Raw genomic sequence first — 21,752 nt, forward strand, 5'->3', positions numbered from 1 at the left:
GTCTTTTATATATACCTCTATATTTACTCTTTCCTGAGTTTTCCCTTGGTATCATTTCCCTTCAGCCTGAATTAACTAGAACATTTCTCAGTTTTTCATTATTCTAATACACCTTTACTGCACCTTCATTCTTGAAAAATATTTTTAGGGGTACAAAATTCTTAGTTAAAAGTTTTTTTGTTTCTTTCAGTGCTTTGAAGATGCTCTGGCTTCTTTGGTTTCTGATAAGTTGTGATCACTCAGATAGTTATTGAATGTAATGTATCCTTTTTTCAGGCTGATTTCAGGATTTTCTGTTTATCTTCGATTTTCAGCTGTTTGAGCATGATGTGACTAGGCATGGTTCTCTTGGATTTATCCTGTTTGTGGTTCATGGAATGACTAGAATCTATAAATTTAAGTCATTACCCAAATTTTAGACATTTTTTGGCTGTTTTCGTGCCATTGAGTCAATTCTGACACATAGTGACCATGTAGGACAGAGCAGAATTGTCCCATAGCATTTCCAAGGCTGTAATCTTTACTGAAGCAGATTGCCACGTCTTCCTCACACAAAGCAACTTGTGGGTTCAAACCACTGACCTCTTGGTTAGCAGCTGAGTGCTTAACCACTGTGCCACTAAGGCTTCTTTTTTTAGCACTTATTCCTTCATATATTTTTTCTGATCTGTTCTGTTTCTCCTGTCTTTTTTGACTACATTTACACATATGTTAGACTTTTTGAAAATTTTCCATATGTCCCTGAGGACATTTTTCTCTGTCGTTTTACTTTCTGTTGTTCAGATCATATAATTTCTCTTGAATCTTTTCACTTTTTATCCTTCTATTAAGTTCATCCAATAAATTTTTCATTTCCAATGTTATATTTTTTCAATTCTAGGATTTCTCTTTAGTTCTTTTTATATTTCTAATTTTTCTTGAGATTTCCTATCTTTATGTCACAGAACATAGTTATAGTAGTTCCTTTAAACTCCTTCCTGATAATATTGCATCTGGGTTACCCAGGCATAGGCATTTGCTGGCCACCATTTCCCCTGAGAATAGCTCACATTCCCTGGATCTCTGTATGTTGAGTAATTTTGGATTTTATCTTGGGTATTGTAGATATTATGTTGTATAGACCCTGAATTTGGTTCTATTGCTCTGAAGAGTTTTGAGGTTTTCTATTTTAGTAAGAAATTACCTGTATTAAATTTCAAATTCAGGGCTGCCTCACCTGTGATGGGTGGTGGAACTGATCTCAGTACAGTTCTTTAAGCCTTAATTGCAAGTACTTTCAGTTTTCCCTGCATTTGCATGTTTCAAGTTCATTCAATTGCCTGGGCTGATTTATACAGAGAATTAAGAGTTCTCCTTTTCTGGGTTTCTCCTTTCCAGAATTCCTTCCTGGTTACTCGTTTCTTGATTCTTCCAGTCTGAAAAAAGGTCTTTCTTTCTATCAGAGTTTTAGCCTCTTGGTGCCACAGCACCAGTGACTACCATTGTCTTCAGAGTTAAACCACAAAAAATGAGAAACTCGTGTTCCACTGTGTTCCTTGCTCTAGGTTTCAATGCTCCTCCAAAAATTGCCTGATTTATTCAGGCTCAAGCCCTCAGTTGTTTTTTGTTCAGAGTTTATAACTCTTATTTGTAGTGAGATCAGCTTGGTAGGTGCTCATTTCCCTGTACAGTAAGCAGAAGCCAAGGATATTATTTTTATCCTGAAGTCAGCACAGATCTAGCACAATCCCTTACAATTTATAAAATCATATTCACAGACAGCTCTCAATAAATTGATAGTTACAAACATCCAAAACAATGAAGCAAAGGTTAAAAACTCTTTGGGGGACATTATTGGTTCATGGTACAATTCTTGCCTTCTATGCATGGGACTTGTGTGCAAATTCTGGCCAATGCAACTCATACACTGACACCACCCAACTGTCAGTGGTTACTTGCATGTTGGTATGATGCTAAACAGATTTTAGAGGTGCTTCCAGACTAAGACAGGCATAGATTGCAGTGGTCCTATCTGCAGCAGATTGTGGGAATGGGACAGGATCAGACAGCATTTTGTTCCATTGTGCATGGGGTCACCATGTGTCAGGGTCAACTCAAGGACAGCTACAACAACAAAACTGTTCATTATACTGCACATGTTAATGCAAAAAATAACTCATACATTTACCAACAATTTTTATTTTGTTGCTTTTAGATAACTAGAAACATCTTGCTGACTTTCTATGTCTTGGTTTCTTTATCAGTCAAAAAAAAAAAAAAGTTAGACTATATTAAAAAAAAAAATTAGTTTGTCCTAAAAAATATTCTAGCAGATAGTAGTTACATGGAATGCTCTTGCAAAAAGAGTTGCATGGTTAGAGTTAAAGTTGAATAGAGTTCTTTTTCTGTAGGATTTTCCAAAGCATTTAACATGCTAATCTGTGTTATAAATCTGCAAAAAGAGAAAAAGATCAATATTATTAATTTTTCTTTTACGTCAGGTTTTAATATGGTTTGGCATGCTGCTTCTACTGACCCTGGATATTTTGGATATTTTGTTCATTGTGGGTTTTTTACATTAATATTTTTGAGGGGTTTATTTTATTGCGCTTTAAGTGAAATTCTACAGTGCAAGTTAGTTTCTCATTCAAAAATTTATACACAAATTATTTTGTGACATTGGTTGCAATCCCTGCAATGTGTCCGCACTCTCCCCCTTTCCCTTTCCACCCTGGTTTGCCTGTGTCCATTCATCCAGTTTTCCCATTGCTTGCTGCCTTCTTGTCTTTGCTTTTGGGCATGTGTTGCCCATTTGGGCTCACATACTTGATTGAACTATGTGTGTTATAAACAATAACACACATGTTCTGCATGTGTGTTATTGTTTGTTTTGCAAGCCTGTCTAATCTTTGGCTGAAAGGTGAACTTTAGGAGTGTCTTCAGTTCTGAATTAGAAGGGTGTCCAGGGGCCATAGACTCAGGGGTTCCTCTAGTCTCTGTCAGACCAGTAAGTCTCGTCTTTTTTGTGAATTTGAATTTTTTCCTACATTTTCCTCCTGCTCTATCCAGAATTCTCGATTGTGATCCCTGTCAGAGTGGTTGGTGGTAGTTGCCAGGCACCATCTAGTTCTTCTGGGCTCAGGCTTGTAAAGGCTGTGGTTCATGTGGTCCATTAGCCCTTTGGACTGATATTTTCTTTTTCCTTGCATCTTTGGTTTTCCTCATTCTCCTTTGGAGATGTAGTCTCTCCATCCTTGCTTTTAAGGAACACTCTGGTTGTACTTCTTCCAAGATAGATTCTTTTGTTCTCATGGCAGGCCACGGCATGTTTAATATTCTTTGCCAACACCACAATTCAAAGAGGTCAATTCTTCTTTGGTCTTCCTTATTCATTTCCCAGGTTTCACACACGTATGAGGCGATTGAAAACACCATGGCTTGGATCAGGTGCACCTTAGTCTTCAAGGTGATATCTTTGCATTTTAACACTTTAAAGAGGTCTTTTGCAACAGATTTGCCCAATGCAACGTATTCTTTGATTTCTTGCCTGCTACTTCCATGGGCGTTGATTGTAGATCCAAGTAAAATGAAACAACACTTTACTTGGATCTACAAGTAAATGTTGACAACTTCTATCTTTTCTCCATGTATCATGATGTTGCTTATTGTTCCAGTTGTGAGGATTTTTGTTTTCTTTATGTTGAAGCATAACCCATACTGAAGGCTGTGGTCTTTGATCTTCATCAGTAAGTGCTTCAAGTCCTCTTCACTTTCAGCAAGCAAGGTTAAATACCAGTGGCACAGCTTCCAGCATCAGAGCAACACACAAGCCCCCACAGTGTGACAAACTGACAGACGTGTGGGGTAATCAGGAATAGTAATCAAGACTATATATAAAAAAAAAAAACCTCCTACAGATCAATGAAAAAACTGGCAACACAAATACGGCAAAGAACTTGAATAGGCAATTCACACAAGAGGAAACCTGAACGGACAATTAACATATGATGAGAGGCTTAACCTCACTAGTAATCAGGGAAAAACAAATTAAAACAAAAATGAGATATTTCACATCCATTAATTTTCCAAAAATTAAAATATCTTCCAATACTGAAGGAGTGGGAATTTTCATACATTCCTGTTGGGAGCAAAATTGGGACAGCCACTATGAAGCGTAATTATTGTAATACTTAGTAAATTCGCCACTTTGCTTACATTACAGCTCAACAATTCTACTTTTAGGTATATAGCTGTTATGGATTGATTCATGTCACAAAAAAATATGTGTCAACTTGGTTAGGTCATGATTCCCAGTATTGTGTGTTTGTTCTCCATTTTGTTTTCTGATATAATTTTCCTATGTTTTGTAAATCCTAATCTCTGCCTGTGGTTAATGGAGCAAGATTAGGTTACACTGAAGAAGATTAGGGTGGGTGTAACACTCTTACTCAGGTCACAGCCCTGATCAGATGTAAGGGGAGTTTCCCTTGGGTGTTGCCTGTATCACCTTTTATCTTACAAGAGATAAAAGGAGAGAGAAGCAAGCAAAGAGATAGGGACTTCATACTACCTAGAAAGAAGTGCCAGGAGCAGACCTCATCCTTTGCACCTGGTGTCCTTGTGCTGAGCAGCTCCTAGACCAGGGGAAGATTGATGACAAGTCCACCAGAACTGACACACACAGAGACAGAAAGCCTTTCCCTGGAGCTGGTGCACTGAATTCAGACTTCTATCCTCCTAAACTGTGAGAGAATAAATCTCTATTTGTTAAAACCATTCACTTGTGTTATTTCTGTTACAGCAACACTAGATAGCTAAGACAATAGCCTAGAGCTACACTCTCTGTTACAGTAGCCTCTACCTGTGCATAGCTATTAAGCATTTGAAATAAGTCTGGTCCAAACTGAGATGCACTACACATGTAAAATAAACATCAGATTTTTTTCTGTGGAGATGGCTGAGGCACAACAGGTTAGCTTTCCTAGAAATACTATTGTTTCATGAGGGATCTGTAAGGCACATCCATAATCTCTTTACAGTACCTTTTATTCTATTGACTAGTACTCTAAGGACCACTTTTGGTCTTTCTAAAGTATTTAAAACAATTCAAAAATATTTGAACCAGATTTTTCTAGCAATGTCTAAGCATTGTTCAGAAGACGTTTCTTAATTTTATTATCATTTGTCATTTGGAAAGGCTAAGAATGCTTAAAATTACCAAGTCCTGGTTCCTTTTTGTTCAACAGCAATTCCTTGAGTTTCTCTCTCATTTTACTTTAAGCAGCAAGAAGAAACCAGGTGGCGCTATCATCTGTCACACTGGAAATGTCTTTCCCTACACAGCCCAGCTCATTAGGTACAATTCTACTTTTCACACAACTGCAGGGACAGTGTTGCTGTCTATTTTTGCCACCATGTATAGAATGTCCCCCTTTCTTCAGGTTCCAATAACTTTGACCTAACTTTCCTGCAAACTGTCATCTGCAACCTTATCAAAGACCATGAGGCTTCCATTAATAAATTCTTCAAGGAATTTTAGGCTTTCACTAAGCTTCTCCTCAAAGCCCATTGCCTGATTCCAAAGCTGCTTCCACATATTAGGCTTTTGTTATATCAGCACCCCGCACCTGATACCAAAATTTGTTATCTGTTGTGGCATAACAAATTAACCTCAACCTTAAAATTGCCATTGAGTTGATTCTGACTCATAGTGACCCTATAGGACAGAGTGGAACTGCCCTGATAGGGTTCCAAAGGAGTGGCTGGTGGATTTAACTGCCAATCTTTTGGTTAGCAGCGGTAGCCCTTAACCACTGAGCCTCCAGGGCTTCATCATCAACCTTAGCAGTTTTAAACAGTAAATGTTTGTTATCTTATCTCACACAGTTTCTGAAGGTCAGGAATCTAGCTAGAATTAGCTTAGCTGAATGGTTTTGGTTCAGGGTTTCTCATGAAGTTTTAGTCAAGTGTCATTTGGAGCTACAGTCATCTCAAGGCTTAACTACAACAGAGTGAGGTTAAGAGCTTATCAGGTGGAAAAACATTAAACAAAGGCACAAAAGAGGGAAAATCCAGGCAGGATTTTTTAGAGTTGTCTGGAACTATACTGGCACTTTATTTTGAAGAATTATTTATTGTATGTACAAAGAGAATGGATATTATTTTAATAGTACAGGAAATGTGGATTGTACATTCTTTCAGATCATCTTCTAAACAAAAGAAAATAAAGTCAAGTGCTCTACCAGTAAAGATTAGTTCTTTTTAGCATCTGTGGTAGCTGCTCTCTACCCCTTGCTGTTGCTAATTATCAATGTGTTAAATAAGCTGCCCAATTAGTTTGTGCTTGTACAGTATTTAGAAAGAGAACTTAGTTGCAGCATATTTGGTCCAAAGACCATGGAAAACTCCCACCTATGCTCAATTATAGAGTCACCCAAGTTTGCTCAGTGATTTCTGCTCTCTTGGTGTGACACATTTATTTGAGCCAGATAGGTTATTACTGAATAAAGCACTCTCGGGTAATCAATTTTGTTAAGCACTATGTGTCATTTTCCTACACCACTGACTTAGTCCATTGGGAATAGAGTCAAGTGACCAGGATGCTAGGCAATCATTCACCTTTCTTGGAGATTCATCTCCTTCTTAAGTTGGTGATGGTGCCAGGGTTTTGAAAACACTGGTTTATGATTTGATAGGCTCAGCCCCATATAACAAGGATAGCAAGATCACACAATCTGAGTGTGAACAACTGATTATTTAGAAACACAACAGAAAAATTTGTTTTTGAAAACCCCAACAAAACTTTAGTATGTTATTAAATCAATAAATAACAAGTAGCAATAGATTATAAAATAAAGAAAACCCCTATTAAAAGATGGATGGGCAGTTTAATATGTTTCAGCTCCTTGGTAAAATTTTCCAGATGTAACCTGGGTTCTGCTCTGCTAAAACTAGACCACAAATCACCCCAGCAACATTGTCTGTCTGTGGTTTGCTAGTTGTATTTATGATCATATTTTTCTAGTTTTTCAGAGGTCTTCTTTCCTTATCAAAGACTGCTCCCCTTTCTCCTCTCATGAAATGGTGGGGGGAGATGCATTTTAAGAATAGATTTTTTTTAAAGGTCTGCACACAGTATTTTTTCCCTTTTTTGTGAGAAAAACAAAAAAAGTTTGACATTCAGAGATTTGTTGTGAATTTCGTGCAAGGAATGTATGGGGTATGGGACTCGAGAGGCCAAAGTGAAGATGACAGGCGCAGAAGTATCAGTTAAGAAGGTCAAGAATTGAGTCTGGTGCCCAAAGAGCTCCGGCAAACCTCCTGAAGGCCTTAGCTTAAGTTTTTTTTTTTTTTCATATTTTCATTTTTATTGTGCTTTAAGTGAAAGTTTACAAATCAAGTCAGTCTCTCATACAAAACCTTATACACACTTTGCTATATACTCCAAATTGTTCTCCCCCGAATGAGACAGCACACTCCTTCCATCCACTCTCTCTTTTCATATCCATTCAGCCAGCTTCTGAGCCCCTCTGCCCTCCCATCTCCCTTCCAGACAGGAGATGCCAACATAGTCTCATGTGTCTACTTGATTCAAGAAGTTCACTCTCCACCAGTATCATTTTCTATCCCATTGTCCAGTCCAGTCCCTGTCTGAAGAGTTGGGTTTGGGAATGGTTCCTGTCTTGGGCTAACAGAAGGTCAGGGAACCATGACCACCAGGGTCCTTCTAGTCTCAGTCAGACCACTAAGTATGGTCTTTATTATGAGAATTTGGGGTCTGCATCCCACTGCCCTCCTGCACCCTGAGGGGTTTTTTGTTATGTTCTCTGTTAGGGCAGTCATTGGTTGTAGCCAGGCACCATCTAGTTCTTCTGGTCTCAGGCTGATGTAGTCTGGTTTATGCGGCCCTTTCTGTCTCTTGGGCTCTTATTTTCTTTGTGTCTTTGGTGTTCTTCATCCTCCTTTGCTCCAGGTGGGTTGAAATCAATTGATGCATCTTAGATGGCTGCTTGTAGCATTTAAGACCCCAGGCGCCACTCACCAAAGTGGGATGAAGAATGTTATCTTAATAGACTTTATTATGCCAGTTGACATAGATGTCCTCTGAAACCATGGTCCCCAAACCCCTGCTATGCTGACCTTCGATGCATTCAGTTTATTCAAGAGACTTCTTTGCTTTTGGTTTAGTCCAGTTCTGCTGGCCTCTCCTGTATTGTGTGTGTTGGCTAAGTAGTTTTTATCTACTATCTCATTAGTGAAAATCCCTCCCTCCCTCCATCTCCCTCCTCATAACCATCGAAGAATATTTTCTTCTCTGTTTAAATTATTTCTCAACTTTCTATAATAGTGGTTGTATACGATATTTGTCCTTTTGCAACTGACTAATTTCACTCAGCATAATGCCTTTCAGATTTCTGCATGTTATGAAATGTTTTCTGGATTCATCATTGTTCTTCATCGATGCATAGTATTCCATTGGTGTGAATATACCATAATTTATTTATCCATTCATCTGTTGATGGGCACCTTGGTTGCTTCCATCTTTTTGCTATTGTAAACAGTGCTGCAATGAACATGGGCGTGCATATATCTCTTCATATAAAGGCTCTTATTTCTCTAGGATATATTTCAAGGCGTGGGATAGCTGGATCGTATGGTAGTTCTGTTTCTAGCTTTTTAAAGGAAGCATCAAATTGATTTCCAAAGTGGTTGTACCATTTTACATTCCCGCCAGCAGTGTATAAGCATTCCAGTCTCTCCACAACCTCTCCAACATTTCTTATTTTCTGTTTGCTGGATTAATGCCAGCCTTGTTGGAGTGAGATGGAATCACATTGCAGTTTTGTTTTGCATTTCTCTAATGGCTAAAGATCGTAAGCATTTTCTCCTGTATCTGTTCGCTGCCTGAATGTCTTCATTCATGAAGCGTCTGTTCATATCTTTTGCCCATTTCTTAATTGGGTTATTTGTCTTTTTGTAGTTGAGTTTTTGCAGTATCATGTAGACTTTAGAGATCAGACACTGATCGGAAATGTCATAGCTAAAAACTTTTTCCCAATCTGTAGGTAATATTTTTACTCTTTTGGTGAAGTCTTCGAATGAGCATAGGTGTTTGATTTTGAGGAGCTCGCAGTTACCTAGTTTCTCTTCTGGTGTTTGTACATTGTTAGTAATGTTTTATATACTGTTTATGCCATGTATTAGGGCTCCTAGCATTGTTCCCTATTTTTTCCTCCATGACCTTTATCGTTTTAGATTTCATATTTAGGTCTTCGATCCATTTTGGGTTAGTTTTTGTGCATGGTGAGAGTTATGGATCTTGTTTCATTTTTTTTTTTTTTTTGCAGATGGATATCCAGTTATGCCAGCAGCATTTGTTAAAAAGACTGTCTTTTCCCCATTTGGAAACCCTGGTGCTATAGTGGTTAAGTGCTACGGATGCCAACCAACAGGTCAGCAGTTCAAATCAACCAGGCACTCCTTGGAAACTCTACGGGGTAGTTCTACTCTGTCCTATAGGGTGACTATGAGTTGGAATCGACTCGGTGGCAATGGGTATGAGTATGGGTATATTTCCCCATTTAACTGACTTTGGGCCTTTGTCAAATATTAGCTTCTCATATGTGGATGGATTTATGTCTGGATTCTCAATTCTGTTCCATTGGTCTATGTAACAGCTGTACCAGTACCAGGCGATTTTCACATTTAACTGACTTTGGGCCTTTGTCAAATATTAGCTTCTCATATGTGGATGGATTTATGTCTGGATTCTCAATTCTGTTCCGTTGGTCTATGTAACAGCTGTACCAGTACCAGGCTATTTTCACTACTGTGGTGGTATAACAGGTTCTAAAATCAGGTAGAATGAGGCCTCCCACTATGTTCTTCTTTTTCAGTAATGGTTTACTTATCCAGGGTCCTTTTCCCTTCCATATGAAGTTGGTGATTTGTTTCTCTATCTCATTAAAAAATCTCATTGGCATTTGGATTGGAATTGCATTGTATCTATAGATTGCTTTTGGTAGGATAGACGTTTTTACAATGTTAATTCTTCCTATCCATGAGCAAGGTATGTTTTTCCACTCCTGTAGGTCTCTTTTGGTTTCTTGCAGTAGAGTCTTGTAGTTTTCTTTGTATAGGCCTTTTATATCTCTAGTAAGATATATTCCTAAGTGTTTTATTTCCTTGGGGGCTTCTGTAAATAGTATTGATTCGGTGATTTCATCTTCAATGTTCTTTTTGTTGATGTAGAGGAATCCAAGTGATTTTTGTATGTTTATCTTGTAACCTGAGACTCTGTCGAACTCTTTTATTAGTTTCAGTAGTTTTCTGGAGGATTCTTTAGGGTTTTCTGTGTATAAGATCATGTCATCTGCAAATAGAGAGACTTTGACTTCTTCCTTGCCAATCTGGATGCCTTTTATTTCTTTATCTAGCCTAATTGCTCTGGTTAGGACCTCCAGCACAATATTGAATAAGCGTGGTGAAAAAGGGCATCCTTGTCTGGTTCCCAATCTCAAGGGGAATACTTTCAGACTCTCTTCATTTAGGATGACGTTGGCTTTGTATAAATGCCCTTTATTATGTTGAGGAATTTTCCATCTATTCCTATTTTGCTGAGAGTTTTTGTCATGAATGGGTGTTGAACTTTGTCAAATGCCTTTTCTACATCAATTGATAAAATCATGTGATTTTTGTCTTTTGTTTTATATGTGTTGGATTGGATTAATTGTTTTTCTAATGTTGAACCATTGCTGCATACCTGGTATGAAATCTACTTGGTAATGATGAATTATTTTGTTGATATGTTGTTGAATTCTATTGGCTAGAATTTTGTTGAGGATTTTTGCATCTATGTTCATGAGGGATGTAGGTCTGTAATTTTCTTTTCTTGTGGTGTCTTTACCTGGTTTTGGTATCAGGGCTATGCTGGCTTCATAGAATGTGCTTGGGAGTATTCCATCCTTTTCTATGCTCTGAAATACCTTTAGCAGTAGTGGTGTTAACTCTTCTCTGAAAGTTTGGTAGAACTCTGCAGTGAAGCCGTCAAGGCCAGGGCTCTTTTTTTGTTGGGAGTTTTTCAATTACCTTTTTGATCTCTTTTTTTGTTATGGGTCTATTTAGTTTTTCTACCTCTGTTTGTGTTAGTTTAGGTAGGTAGTGTGTTTCTAGGAATTCATCCATTTCTTCTAGGTTTCAAATTTGTTAGAGTGCAGTTTTTCATAGTAATCTGATATGATTCTTTTAATTTTGGTTGAGTATTTTGTATTATCGCCCATTTCATTTCTTTTTCGGGTTATTTGCTTCCTCTCCTGTTTTTCTTTTGTCTGTTTGGCCAATGGCTTATCAATTTTGTTAATTTTTTCAAAGAACCAGCTTTTGGTCTTGTTAATTTTTTCTATTGCTTTTCTGTTTTCTATTTCATTTAATTATGCTCTAATTTTTATTATTTGCTTTTTTTCTGGTGTCCCAGGGTTTCTTTCGTTGCTGTTTTTCTATTTGTTCAAATTGTAGTAATAATTCTTTGATTTGGCCCTTTCTTCTTTTTGGATGTGTGCATTTACTGTTATAAATTGATCTCTAAGCACTGCTTTTGCTGTGTCCCAAAGGTTCTGATAGGAAGTCTTTTCATTCTGTTTGGATTCTATGAATTTCTTTATTCCAACCTTAATGTCTTCTATGACCTAGTCTTTTTTGAGCAGGCTCTTGTTCAGTTTCCAAGTGTTTAATTTCTTTTCTCTGCTTTTTCTGTTATTGATCTCCACTTCTATGGCCTTATGGTCAGAGAAGATGCTTTGAAAAATTTCAATGTTTTGGATTCTGCTAAGGCTTACTTTATGACCTAATGTGTGGTCTATTCTAGAGAATGTTCCATGTGCACTTAGAAAAGAAAGTATACTTGGTGCTCTTGGGTGGAGTGTTCCATATACGTCTATAAGGTCAAGTTGGTTGATTGTGGCATTTAGATCTTCCGTGTCTTTATTAAGCTTCTTTCTGGATGTGCTGTCCTTCACCAAAAGTGGTGTGTTGAAGTCTCCTACTATAATTGAGGAACTGTCCATCTCATTTTTCAGTCAGTGCTGTTGAGTTTGTTTTATGTATCTTGTAGCCCTGTCGTTGGGTGCATAGATATTTAATATGGTTATGTAATCCTGGCATATTGTCCCTTTAATCACTATATAGTGTTCTTCCTTGTCCTTTGTGGTGGATTTAACTTTAAAGTCTATTTTGTCAGAAATTAATATTGCCACTCCTGCTTTTTTTTTGATTGTTGTTTGCTTGATATATTTTTTCCATCCTTTAAATTTTAGTTTGTTTGTGTCTCTAAGTCTAAGGTGTGTGTCTTGTAGGCAGCATATAGATGGATCTTGTTTTTGTAATCCATTCTGTCACTGTCTGTCTCTTTATTGGTGCATTTAATTCATTTACATTCAGTGTAATTATGGATAGGAATGAGTTTAGTGCTGCCATTTTGATGTCTTTTTTTTGTGTTGTTGACAGTTTCTTTTTCTCTCTTAATTTTATGTGCTGAGTAGATTAACTTTATATATTGTCCTTTCCTCATGTTCGTTGTTTTTGATTTTGTTTCTGCTGAGTCTCTATTTTTTTCTTGTATTATATTTTGATGAGTAGGATAGTTTATCTCCTTTGTGGATGCCTTGTTATTTACTTCTAAACTTAAATCTAATTTTTATTTCTTTGTATCACCTTGTCTTCCTATCCATATGGAAGATCTATGACTACATTTCTTAGTACCTCTTATTTGTTTTAGTGTTGTCTTCTTTTACGTAGTAACATCGCTGTTTCCCTGTTTGAGTGTTTTTTATCTTGATTTATTTTTGTGATTCTCCCTGTCTGGGTTGACTTCTGATTTCTCTGCCCAGTGTTCTAGTCTTCAGTTGATACCTGGTATTATTGATTTTCTAAGCAAGGAACTCCCTTTAGTATTTTTTGTAGTTTTGGTTTTCTTTTTACTAATTCCCTAAACTTTTGTTTATCTGGAAATGTCCTAATTTCAAGTTCATATCTGAGAGACATTTTTCCTGGATATATGATTCTCAGCTGGCAATTTTTCTCCTTCAATGCTTTATATAAGTCATCCCATTGCCTTCTTGCCTGCATGGTTTCTGCTGAGTAGTCCCAGGTTATTCTTATTGACTCTCCTTTGTAGGTGACTTTTCATTTATCCCTAGCTGTTCTTAAAATTCTCTTTATCTTTGGGTTTGGCAGGTTTGACTTTCTTTTAAAATCTACTGTATGTGGAGGTCAATGAGCATCTTGGATAGATGCCTTCTCATCTTTCATGATATCAGGGAAGTTTTCTCCCAACAAATCTTCAACAATTCTCTCTGTATTTTCTGTCATCCCTCCCTGTTGTGATACTCCAATCACTCGTAGGTTATTTCTCTTGACAGAGTCCCACATGATTCTTAAGGTTTCTTAATTTTTTTAAATTCTTTTATCTGATTTTTCTTCAAATATATTGGTGCCTAGTGCTTTATTTTCAAGCTCACCAATTCTGCCTTCCACTTGCTCAATTCTGCTCATCTGACTTTCTATTGAGTTGTCTATTTCTGTAATTTTATTGTTAATCTTCTGAATTTCTGATTGCTGTCTCTCTATAGATTCTTGCAGTTTATTAAATTTTCATTGTGTTCTTGAATAACCTTCTAATTTCTTCAACTGTTTTATCCCTGTTTTCCTTGGCTTGTTCTGTGTATTGGCTGATCTCCTTCCTGATGTCTTGAAGGGCTCTGTAAATTAATCTTTTGTGTTCTGCATCTGGCAATTCCAGAAAGGCACTTAACATCTACAGGATCCTTTGATTCTTTGTTTTGAAAGCTTTTTGAAGTGACCGTGGTCTGTTTCTTTATGTGATTTGATATTAATGTTGTCTCCAAGTCATCTATGTTATTGTATCAGTTTATTTTATGTTTGTTTACTGTATCCTAGCTTCTCGCTTTGTTTTGTTTTGATATGCCCACATGGGTTGCTTGAGTGAGCTAGCTTGATTATTTTCACCTTTGAAGCTCTGATGTCCTGTCACCAGATGTTAGAGCTGTTTTCAGGTATCAGTCTAGGAGTCCATTCACTTTTCTTGTATGAATTCAGCTCAGGTGTCCAGGTAGCTGGTAATCAAGTGTGTGGTACAGGCTCTGTCATAAAATCTTAGTGGAGCAGCAGTGATTGGTTTAGGTACCAGTATCTGTTTGCAGCAGGGGCTCATGCTCTGAACAAGGCAGAAGGCTGAGTATTGTCCCTCACATGACTCTGAGGAAAGCGCATCTGGTTTTCCTAGAGTGTACAAGTGAGTGGGTTCTGCAGATGGACCATGAACACCCAGTGCTTTTGGTTGTAAGGTCTAGTTATCCTTGAGCCCCTGAGATGGGTGACTGGGTGACCTGAGTGGAGCCCCCAGTCCTTAGGCCCTGTTGTGAGTAGGTAAGGACCCTGTTTAATAGGCAAAGTGATGTCAATCATCAAACACCCACCTTTTGACTGCACAGCTGAAACAGTTGCAGTCTGCCACACAGGTCCATGCAGGAGGGAAAGTTATTCAAAGTCCATGGGCCATTTATGCCTGGACAGGGGCTGCTTCTGTCCAGAGCTCCCCAGGTTAGTGCAGCTGGCAAATTATCTCCCCCCCCCATTCGTGAATTTATTCCTTCTCCAAGGCCAGAAGAATGGCTCCAGGTGCTCAACAGGGACTATCCTAGGCCCAGAGAAATCAACAGCCTCCGACGCCAGCTTTGGGGTGGGGGGTGCAGTAAAATATATGCAAGTATTTAGCCTTTGCTGAGAGCACCATTATTCTCTGGTTTGTGAGGTGTGAGTAGGCTGTGCGGCTGGCTACTTCTCTCTGAGGAAACTGAGGCTGAATGCTACTACCAGCCCATTGCAGCTGCTCCCAGGAATGGTGCCTGAGGGATCCTGGTGATTCTTGTCTGGCAACTCCTCTCTGCTTCTGAGCCATCTCTCCCTCCCACTGCTACTCAGTCCATTTTCTATCTTTCCCTTTGATGTTCAGGTCTCCTAGTTTGTCATAAATATATTCATTTCACTTTTTTTTTCAGGTCTTTGTTGTAAGAGGGATCACTGGAATTGTCTGGCTAGTCCTCCTTCTTGGCCCAGCCTCCTTAGCCTATGTTTTGATGGGTTTGGAGAGTTTAGAGGGCTTTTGTGATTCCTGAGTCAGCCTGATGTAAACGGTGAGGTATGGAGAAGGCAGTGTGTTCTGTCCAGGAAGGAGTGAGGAGTGAGCTGGGATGGAGGACATGATCTGACTTGTGTGTTAAAAGAGCTGGAATGGTTGTTGTGGGGAGAACAGACAATAGTGGCTCAAGCGTGGAACTAATGAAATCAGTCAGGAGGCTAAGATAGTAGTCTAGGTGAGAAAGGGTGGTGGCAAGAATCAGGATGGTAGTGGAGGACATAGTGAGAAGTGGTTGGAGTTAGACTATATTTTGAAGGTAGAGCTAATATTATGGCTGATGGATTGGACACAAACTGTGAGAGAAAGAAAGAAGTCAAGGATAATGCCAAGATTTATTTGGCCTGAGCAATTTATTGAAAGAACGATAACTTACTGAGATGGGTGAATATCAGAGGAGAAACTGTGTGTGTGTGTGTGTGGCTCTATGGGATAGTGTAGAACAGTTCTCAAACTTTGGCATGCCTCAGAGTCATCTGGAGGGCTTGCGAAAATACAAATTGCTGGATGCTGGGCTCTACCCCAAGAGATTCTTATTTAGTAGGCATTTTCAGGTTTCTAAGTGTGCTGATGCTGTTGGTCAAGGGCCTCATTCCAAATGAAGCTCACTAGGGTAATGGTTTTTCTTTTTTGTAATTGTACTTTAGATGAAGGTTTACAGAACAAACTAGCTTCTCATTAAAAAGTACACATATTGTTTTATGACATTGGTTAACAGCCCCACAACATGTCTATACCCTCCCTCCTTGACCTTGGGTTCCCCATTACGAGCTTTCCTGTCCCCACCTGCCTTCTAGTCCTTGCCCCTGGGCTGGTGTGCCCCTTTAGTCTCATTCAGAGGAGAAACATTTTTGAAAAGGTAGAAAAGGAACCCAGTTCAGCTTGGGCATAAGTTTCATATATCTCTTAGTCATCCAAGGGAAAATTTCGGCAAGATGGTTGGATATACAAGCCTGGGGATACTATATATGAGAATTGAATATCCAGACAAGAGGTCTATATAGCCATGTACGGTGTTTTACATCCATCAGATTGGATGTGATCACTATGGGAGTGAGCACAGAGATAGAAGAGATGCAATCCTTGGACTGAGTCCTAGGTCACTCCAAGGTTTAGAATTTCGAAGAATAAAGAGGATTCAGCAAAAACTGAGGAGAGCCAAGTGAGGCAGGGGTGGTATCCTGAAAGCCAAATGAAGAAAGCCTTTCAAGAAAGAAGGTGTAACCAGTGGTGTCAAATGCTCTGTAAGTGACCTCATCCAGTTCTAGGGTCTTAAATACCATGTACATGTCTGACAACCTCCAGATCTATACCTCCAGCTGCAACATCTCCACTTGGATGTCTAGTGGTGTGTCAGATGTCTAGTAGGCATCTCAAATTTATATTTTCACACACTGGACACCTGATTTCCATCCCATATGCTCCTACTCAAGTTTTCTCCATCTCAGTAAAGGACAATGTTGCCATTCCAGCTGCTAAGGCTAAGAATCTTGGAGTCATCCTCAACTTCTCTCCTCATACACCTCATATCCAATTCATCAAAAATATGTTAGCTCTAACTTCAAAACCTATTGATAATACCATCTCTTCTTATTACTTCCACTGCTATCACTCTGATACCAGCCACCATGATCATTCACCTAGATGATTGTAGTAGCCTTCTAACTGTACCCACTCTTGGCTGCTATTATGGATTGAATTGTGTCCCTCCAAATGATATGCATAAGACCTGGTACCTGTGAATCTGATGTTGTTTGTATCTTTGAAAATGTTATCAATTAACATGAGGTTATACTGGGTCCTGATCCAATCTGAGTGGTGTCCTATAAAAGAAAAGAGACACGGAGGGAAGACAGCCATGTGATGAGGGAGTTATACTGCAGCTGCAAGTCAAGGGACCCCTGGGACTACCAGAAGCAAAGTGAGACAAAGAAGGCTCTTCTCCTAGAGCCTTTGTAGGGAACGTGGCCCTGCTGACACTCTCAATTTTGACTCCCAGTCTCTGTAACTGTGAAACAATAAATCTCTGCTGTTTAAAACCACACACGCTATTAGGAAACTAATACAGTAACCTATAGTCTTTTCTTAATATAGAAACAACAGTGTCCTTTTTAAAATGTAACTCAGATAATGTCGCCCCTCTACTTAAAACCTTCCAAAGGTTTTCCTGTCACTCAGAGTAAAAGATAAAACAAAATCCTTACAAGGCTTGCAAGTTAGTGCCCATATGTCTTGGCTGGCTTGATAGTTCATTTTATACCTGTTGTCCCTGCATAATTATTAATAGCACCACTCCTTTCTCAAATAGTTCTGGTTTGGACAGTAAATCATATGATCACCTAATTATGGGAGAGGGGTCTTCCATGATCTGCCCCCTCATGACTTCTCTGATTTCAGTTCTTACTACCACCCCTTACCCATTCTATTCCAGATACACTAGCCTTCTGGATTCCTCAAACTAATCAAACATGTTCTCACCTCAGGGGTTTGCACATGCTATCCCTCCTGCTTGAAATGCTTTTTCTTTAGGTATCTGCACAGATTGCTCCTCTGTTCCTTCAGGTCTCTGAGGAAATGTCATATTATTAGAAAAGCCTCCTGTGTCAGATCCAACCTGTTAGTCTTCAAATGCATTCCTGCCCTTCTACATCCTCTGTTGTGTTACAGGGCCTGGAAGCCAGATTCTGATGCTAGCAGAATTGCAGTTAGGTTCGCCAAGTGGGAAGTCACTCATATAAGATTAGAAGCCATGAGAAAGAGAGGCATTATTGTGTTTCTGGAAGTATCAGTGGTTCCAGCAGAGGTGATGGAGAAAGGGTGGGGAGAAAAAGTTAATGAGAGTTAAGTCATCCTGCTCCTTTTCTGCACCCAGAGCAGGGCATTCCAGAGGAAAAAGATTTGCTTGTAGGGGAACACATCCCTGACAAGGTGAGCAGATAGGGTAGGTGAATTTAAGGACCTATTACATGCTACCCTACCATGGGAGATTGATGGTCTCATTAACATGAAACCTAGTTTGCTGGTTCTTGCTGTCACTTCAAACTCTGACCCTTAGCTTCCTGAAAAGCACTCAGCTCACCTCTGCAAGTAACTTACCTGTCTAATTTACTGTCTAATTTTGTCCTCTTTCTTCTCCTCCTCCTCTGGTCCCTCTCAGTGATGTCTGTTGCTGACTCTTCCTCAGCCTATGAGTGGTTATGAAGGGATGTAGCTGTGGCTTCTGGGCCCTCTAAACTGTCGCTCTCTTTCTGCCATTCCTGATGAGGCCTGGGGTCCTTGGGGTCAAAGCCGAGTAACATTCTTCAGATCGATCATTACACCAAAGCCTGCATAATGCCAAATGATAGAGGCACCTGAGGCAAAGGAAAAAATGTGTTCTGGTCCTATGAACATGTACTTATGTATTTTTTAATGGTTATTTTTTTCCTAGAACATTGAAAAACTTCAGAAGCTCAATTCATAAAAGTTGAAAATATTGAAAAATTGATGAGTAGGTCACATTAAAACTCACATTATCTTTAGTTTAAATATTTTATGTATGTGTTGTTGTTTTTAGGCACTGTCGAGTAGGTTCCAACTTATAGGGACACTATACACAATAGAACAAAACACTGCTCTTGTGCCATCCTCACAATTGTTGCTATGCTTGAGCCCGTTGTTGCAGCTACTGTGTCAATCCGTCTCGTTGAGGGCTGTCCTATTTTTCACTGATGTCCCTCTCCAGGGACTGATCCCTCTTGATAGCATGTTCAAAGTATGTGAGACGTAGTCTTGCCATCGTTGCTTCCAAGAAGCATGCTAGTTGTGCTTCTTCCAAGACAGATTTATTCACTCTTTTGGCAGTCTACAGTATATTCAATATTCTTTGCCAACACCACAATTCAAAGGCGTCAATTCTTCTTCTGTCTTCCTTATCTATTGCCCAGCTTTTGCATGCATATGACGTGATTGAAAACACCGTGGCTTGGCTCAGGCAAAACTTAGTACTCAAGGTGACATCTTTGCTTTTCAACACTTAAAAGCAGTCTTTTGCAGCCGATTTGCCAAATGCAGTGCGTCTTTTGATTTCCTGACTGGTGCTTCCCTGGGTGTTGATTGTGGATCCAAGTAAAATGAAATCCTTGACAACCTCAGTCTTTTCTCTGTTTAACATGGTGTTGCTTATTGTTCCAGTTGCGTGGATTTTTGTTTTCTTTGTGTTAAGGTGTAATCCATACTGAAGGTTGTAGTCTTTGATCTTTATCAATGTGTGCTTCAAGTCCTCTTCACTTTCAAAAAGTGAAGTTGTGTCATCTGCATAACGCAGGTTTTCAAAGAGCCTTCCTCCAATTCTGATACCCTGTTCTTCTTCATATAGTCTGGCTTCTTGGATTATCTGCTCAGCATAGAGATTAAATAAGTATGGTGAAAGGATACAACCCTGATGCACACCTTTCCTGACTTTAGACCATACAGTATCCCCTTGTTTTATTCGAACAACTGCCTCTTGATCTATGTACAGATTCTTCGTGAGCACAAGTAAGTGATCCACACAGTTGAATGCCTTTGCATAGTCAATAAAACACAGGCAAACTTCTTTCTGGTATTCTCTGCTATCTGACATCAGCAATGATATCCCTGGTTCCATGTCCTCTTCTAAATCTGGCTTGAATTTCTGGCAGTTCCCCGTCGATACACTGCTACAGCCACTTTTGAATGATCTTCAGTAAAATTTTGCTTGCCTGTGATATTAATGACATTGTTTGACAATTCCTGCATTTGGCTGGATCACCTTTCTCGGGAATAGGCACGAATATGGATCTGTTCCAGTCAGTTGGCCAGGTAGCTGTCTTCCAAATTTGTTGGCATAGATGAGTGAGCATTTCCAGTGCTGCATCTGTTTTGTTGAAACATCTCAGTTGGTGTTATGTTAATTCCCAGAGCCTTGTTTTTCACCAGTGTCTTCAGTGCAGCTTGGACTTCTTCCTCAGTTCCTGATCATATGTCATCTCCTGAAATGGTTGAAAAAAACCAACCAAACCCACTGCTGTCGAATCAATTCCAACTCATAGCGATCTTGTACAACAGAGTAGAACTGCCCCATACAATTTCCAAGGAGCACCTGGTGGATTCAAACTGCTGATCTTTTGGTTAACAGCCATAGCTCTTAACCACTACGCCACCAGGGTTTCCGAAATGGGTGAACATCGACTAATTTTTTTTTTCCTATAGTGACTGTGTATTCCTTCCATTTTCTTTTGATGTTTCCTGGGTCGTTTAATATTTTCCCCATAGAATCCTTCAGTATTGCAACTCAAGGCTTGAATTTTTTCTTTAGTTCTTTCAGCTTGAGAAATGCTGTGTTCTTCCCTTTTGGTTTGCTAACTCCAGGTCATCATAATACTTTATCTTCTCAAGCCCCCCTTTGAAATCTTCTGTTCAGCTCTTTTACTTCATCATTTTTTTCCTTTTGCTTTAGCTACTCAACATTCAAGAGCAAGTTTCAGAGTCTCTTCTGACATCCATTTAGGTCTTTTCTTCCTCTCCTGTCTTTTTAAATGACCTCTTGCTTTCTTCATGTGCGATGTTCTTTATGCTATTCAACAATTCGTCTGGTCTTCTGTCATTAGTGTTCAAAGCATCAAATCTATTCTTGAGACAGTTTCTAAATTTAGGTGGGATATACTCAAGGTCATACTTCGGCTCTTGTGGACTTGTTCTAATATTCTTCAGTTTCAACTTGAACTTGCATATGAATAATTGATGGTCTGATTTGCGGTAAGCCCCTGGCCTTGTTCTGACTAATGATATTGAGCTTTTCCATCCTCTTTCTACAGATGTAGTCAGTATGATTCCTATGTATTCCATCTGGTGAGGTCCGTGTGGATAGTTGCCATTTATGTTGGTGAAAGAAGGTATTTGCAATGAAGAAGTCGGTGGTCTTGCAAAATTCTATCATTCCATCTCTTGCATTGTTTCTATCACCAAGGCCATATTTTCCACCTACCAGTCCTTCTTTGCTCCCAACTTTGGCATTCCAACCACCGGTAATTATCAGTGCATCCTGATTGCATGTTCAATCAATTCAGACTGCAGAAGTTGGTAAAAACCTTCAATTTCTTCATCTTTGGCCTTAGTGATTGGTGCATAATTTGAATAATAGTCTTGTTAACTGGTCTTCCTTGTGGGCGTATGGATATTATTCTATCACTGACAGTGTTGTACTTCAGGATAGCTCTTGCAATGTTCTTTTTTTACAATGAATGCAACACCATTCCTCCTCAAATTGTCATTCCCGGCATTGTAGACCATATGATTGTTTGATTCAAAATGATCAATACCAGTCCATTTCAGCTCACTAATGCCTAAGATATACATCTTTATGCATTCCATTTCATTTTTTGATGATTTCCAATTTTCCGGGATTTATACTTTGTACATTTCCAGGTTCTGATTATTAATGGATGTTTGCAGCTATTTCTTCTTATTTTGAGTCATGCCACATAAGCAAATAAAGGTCCTGAAAGCTTGACTCCATCCACTTCCTTAAGGTTCACTCTGCTTTGAGGAGGCAGCTCTTCCC

This window comes from Elephas maximus, chromosome 26, assembly GCF_024166365.1.
Source record: "Elephas maximus indicus isolate mEleMax1 chromosome 26, mEleMax1 primary haplotype, whole genome shotgun sequence".
NCBI lineage: Eukaryota > Metazoa > Chordata > Mammalia > Proboscidea > Elephantidae > Elephas > Elephas maximus.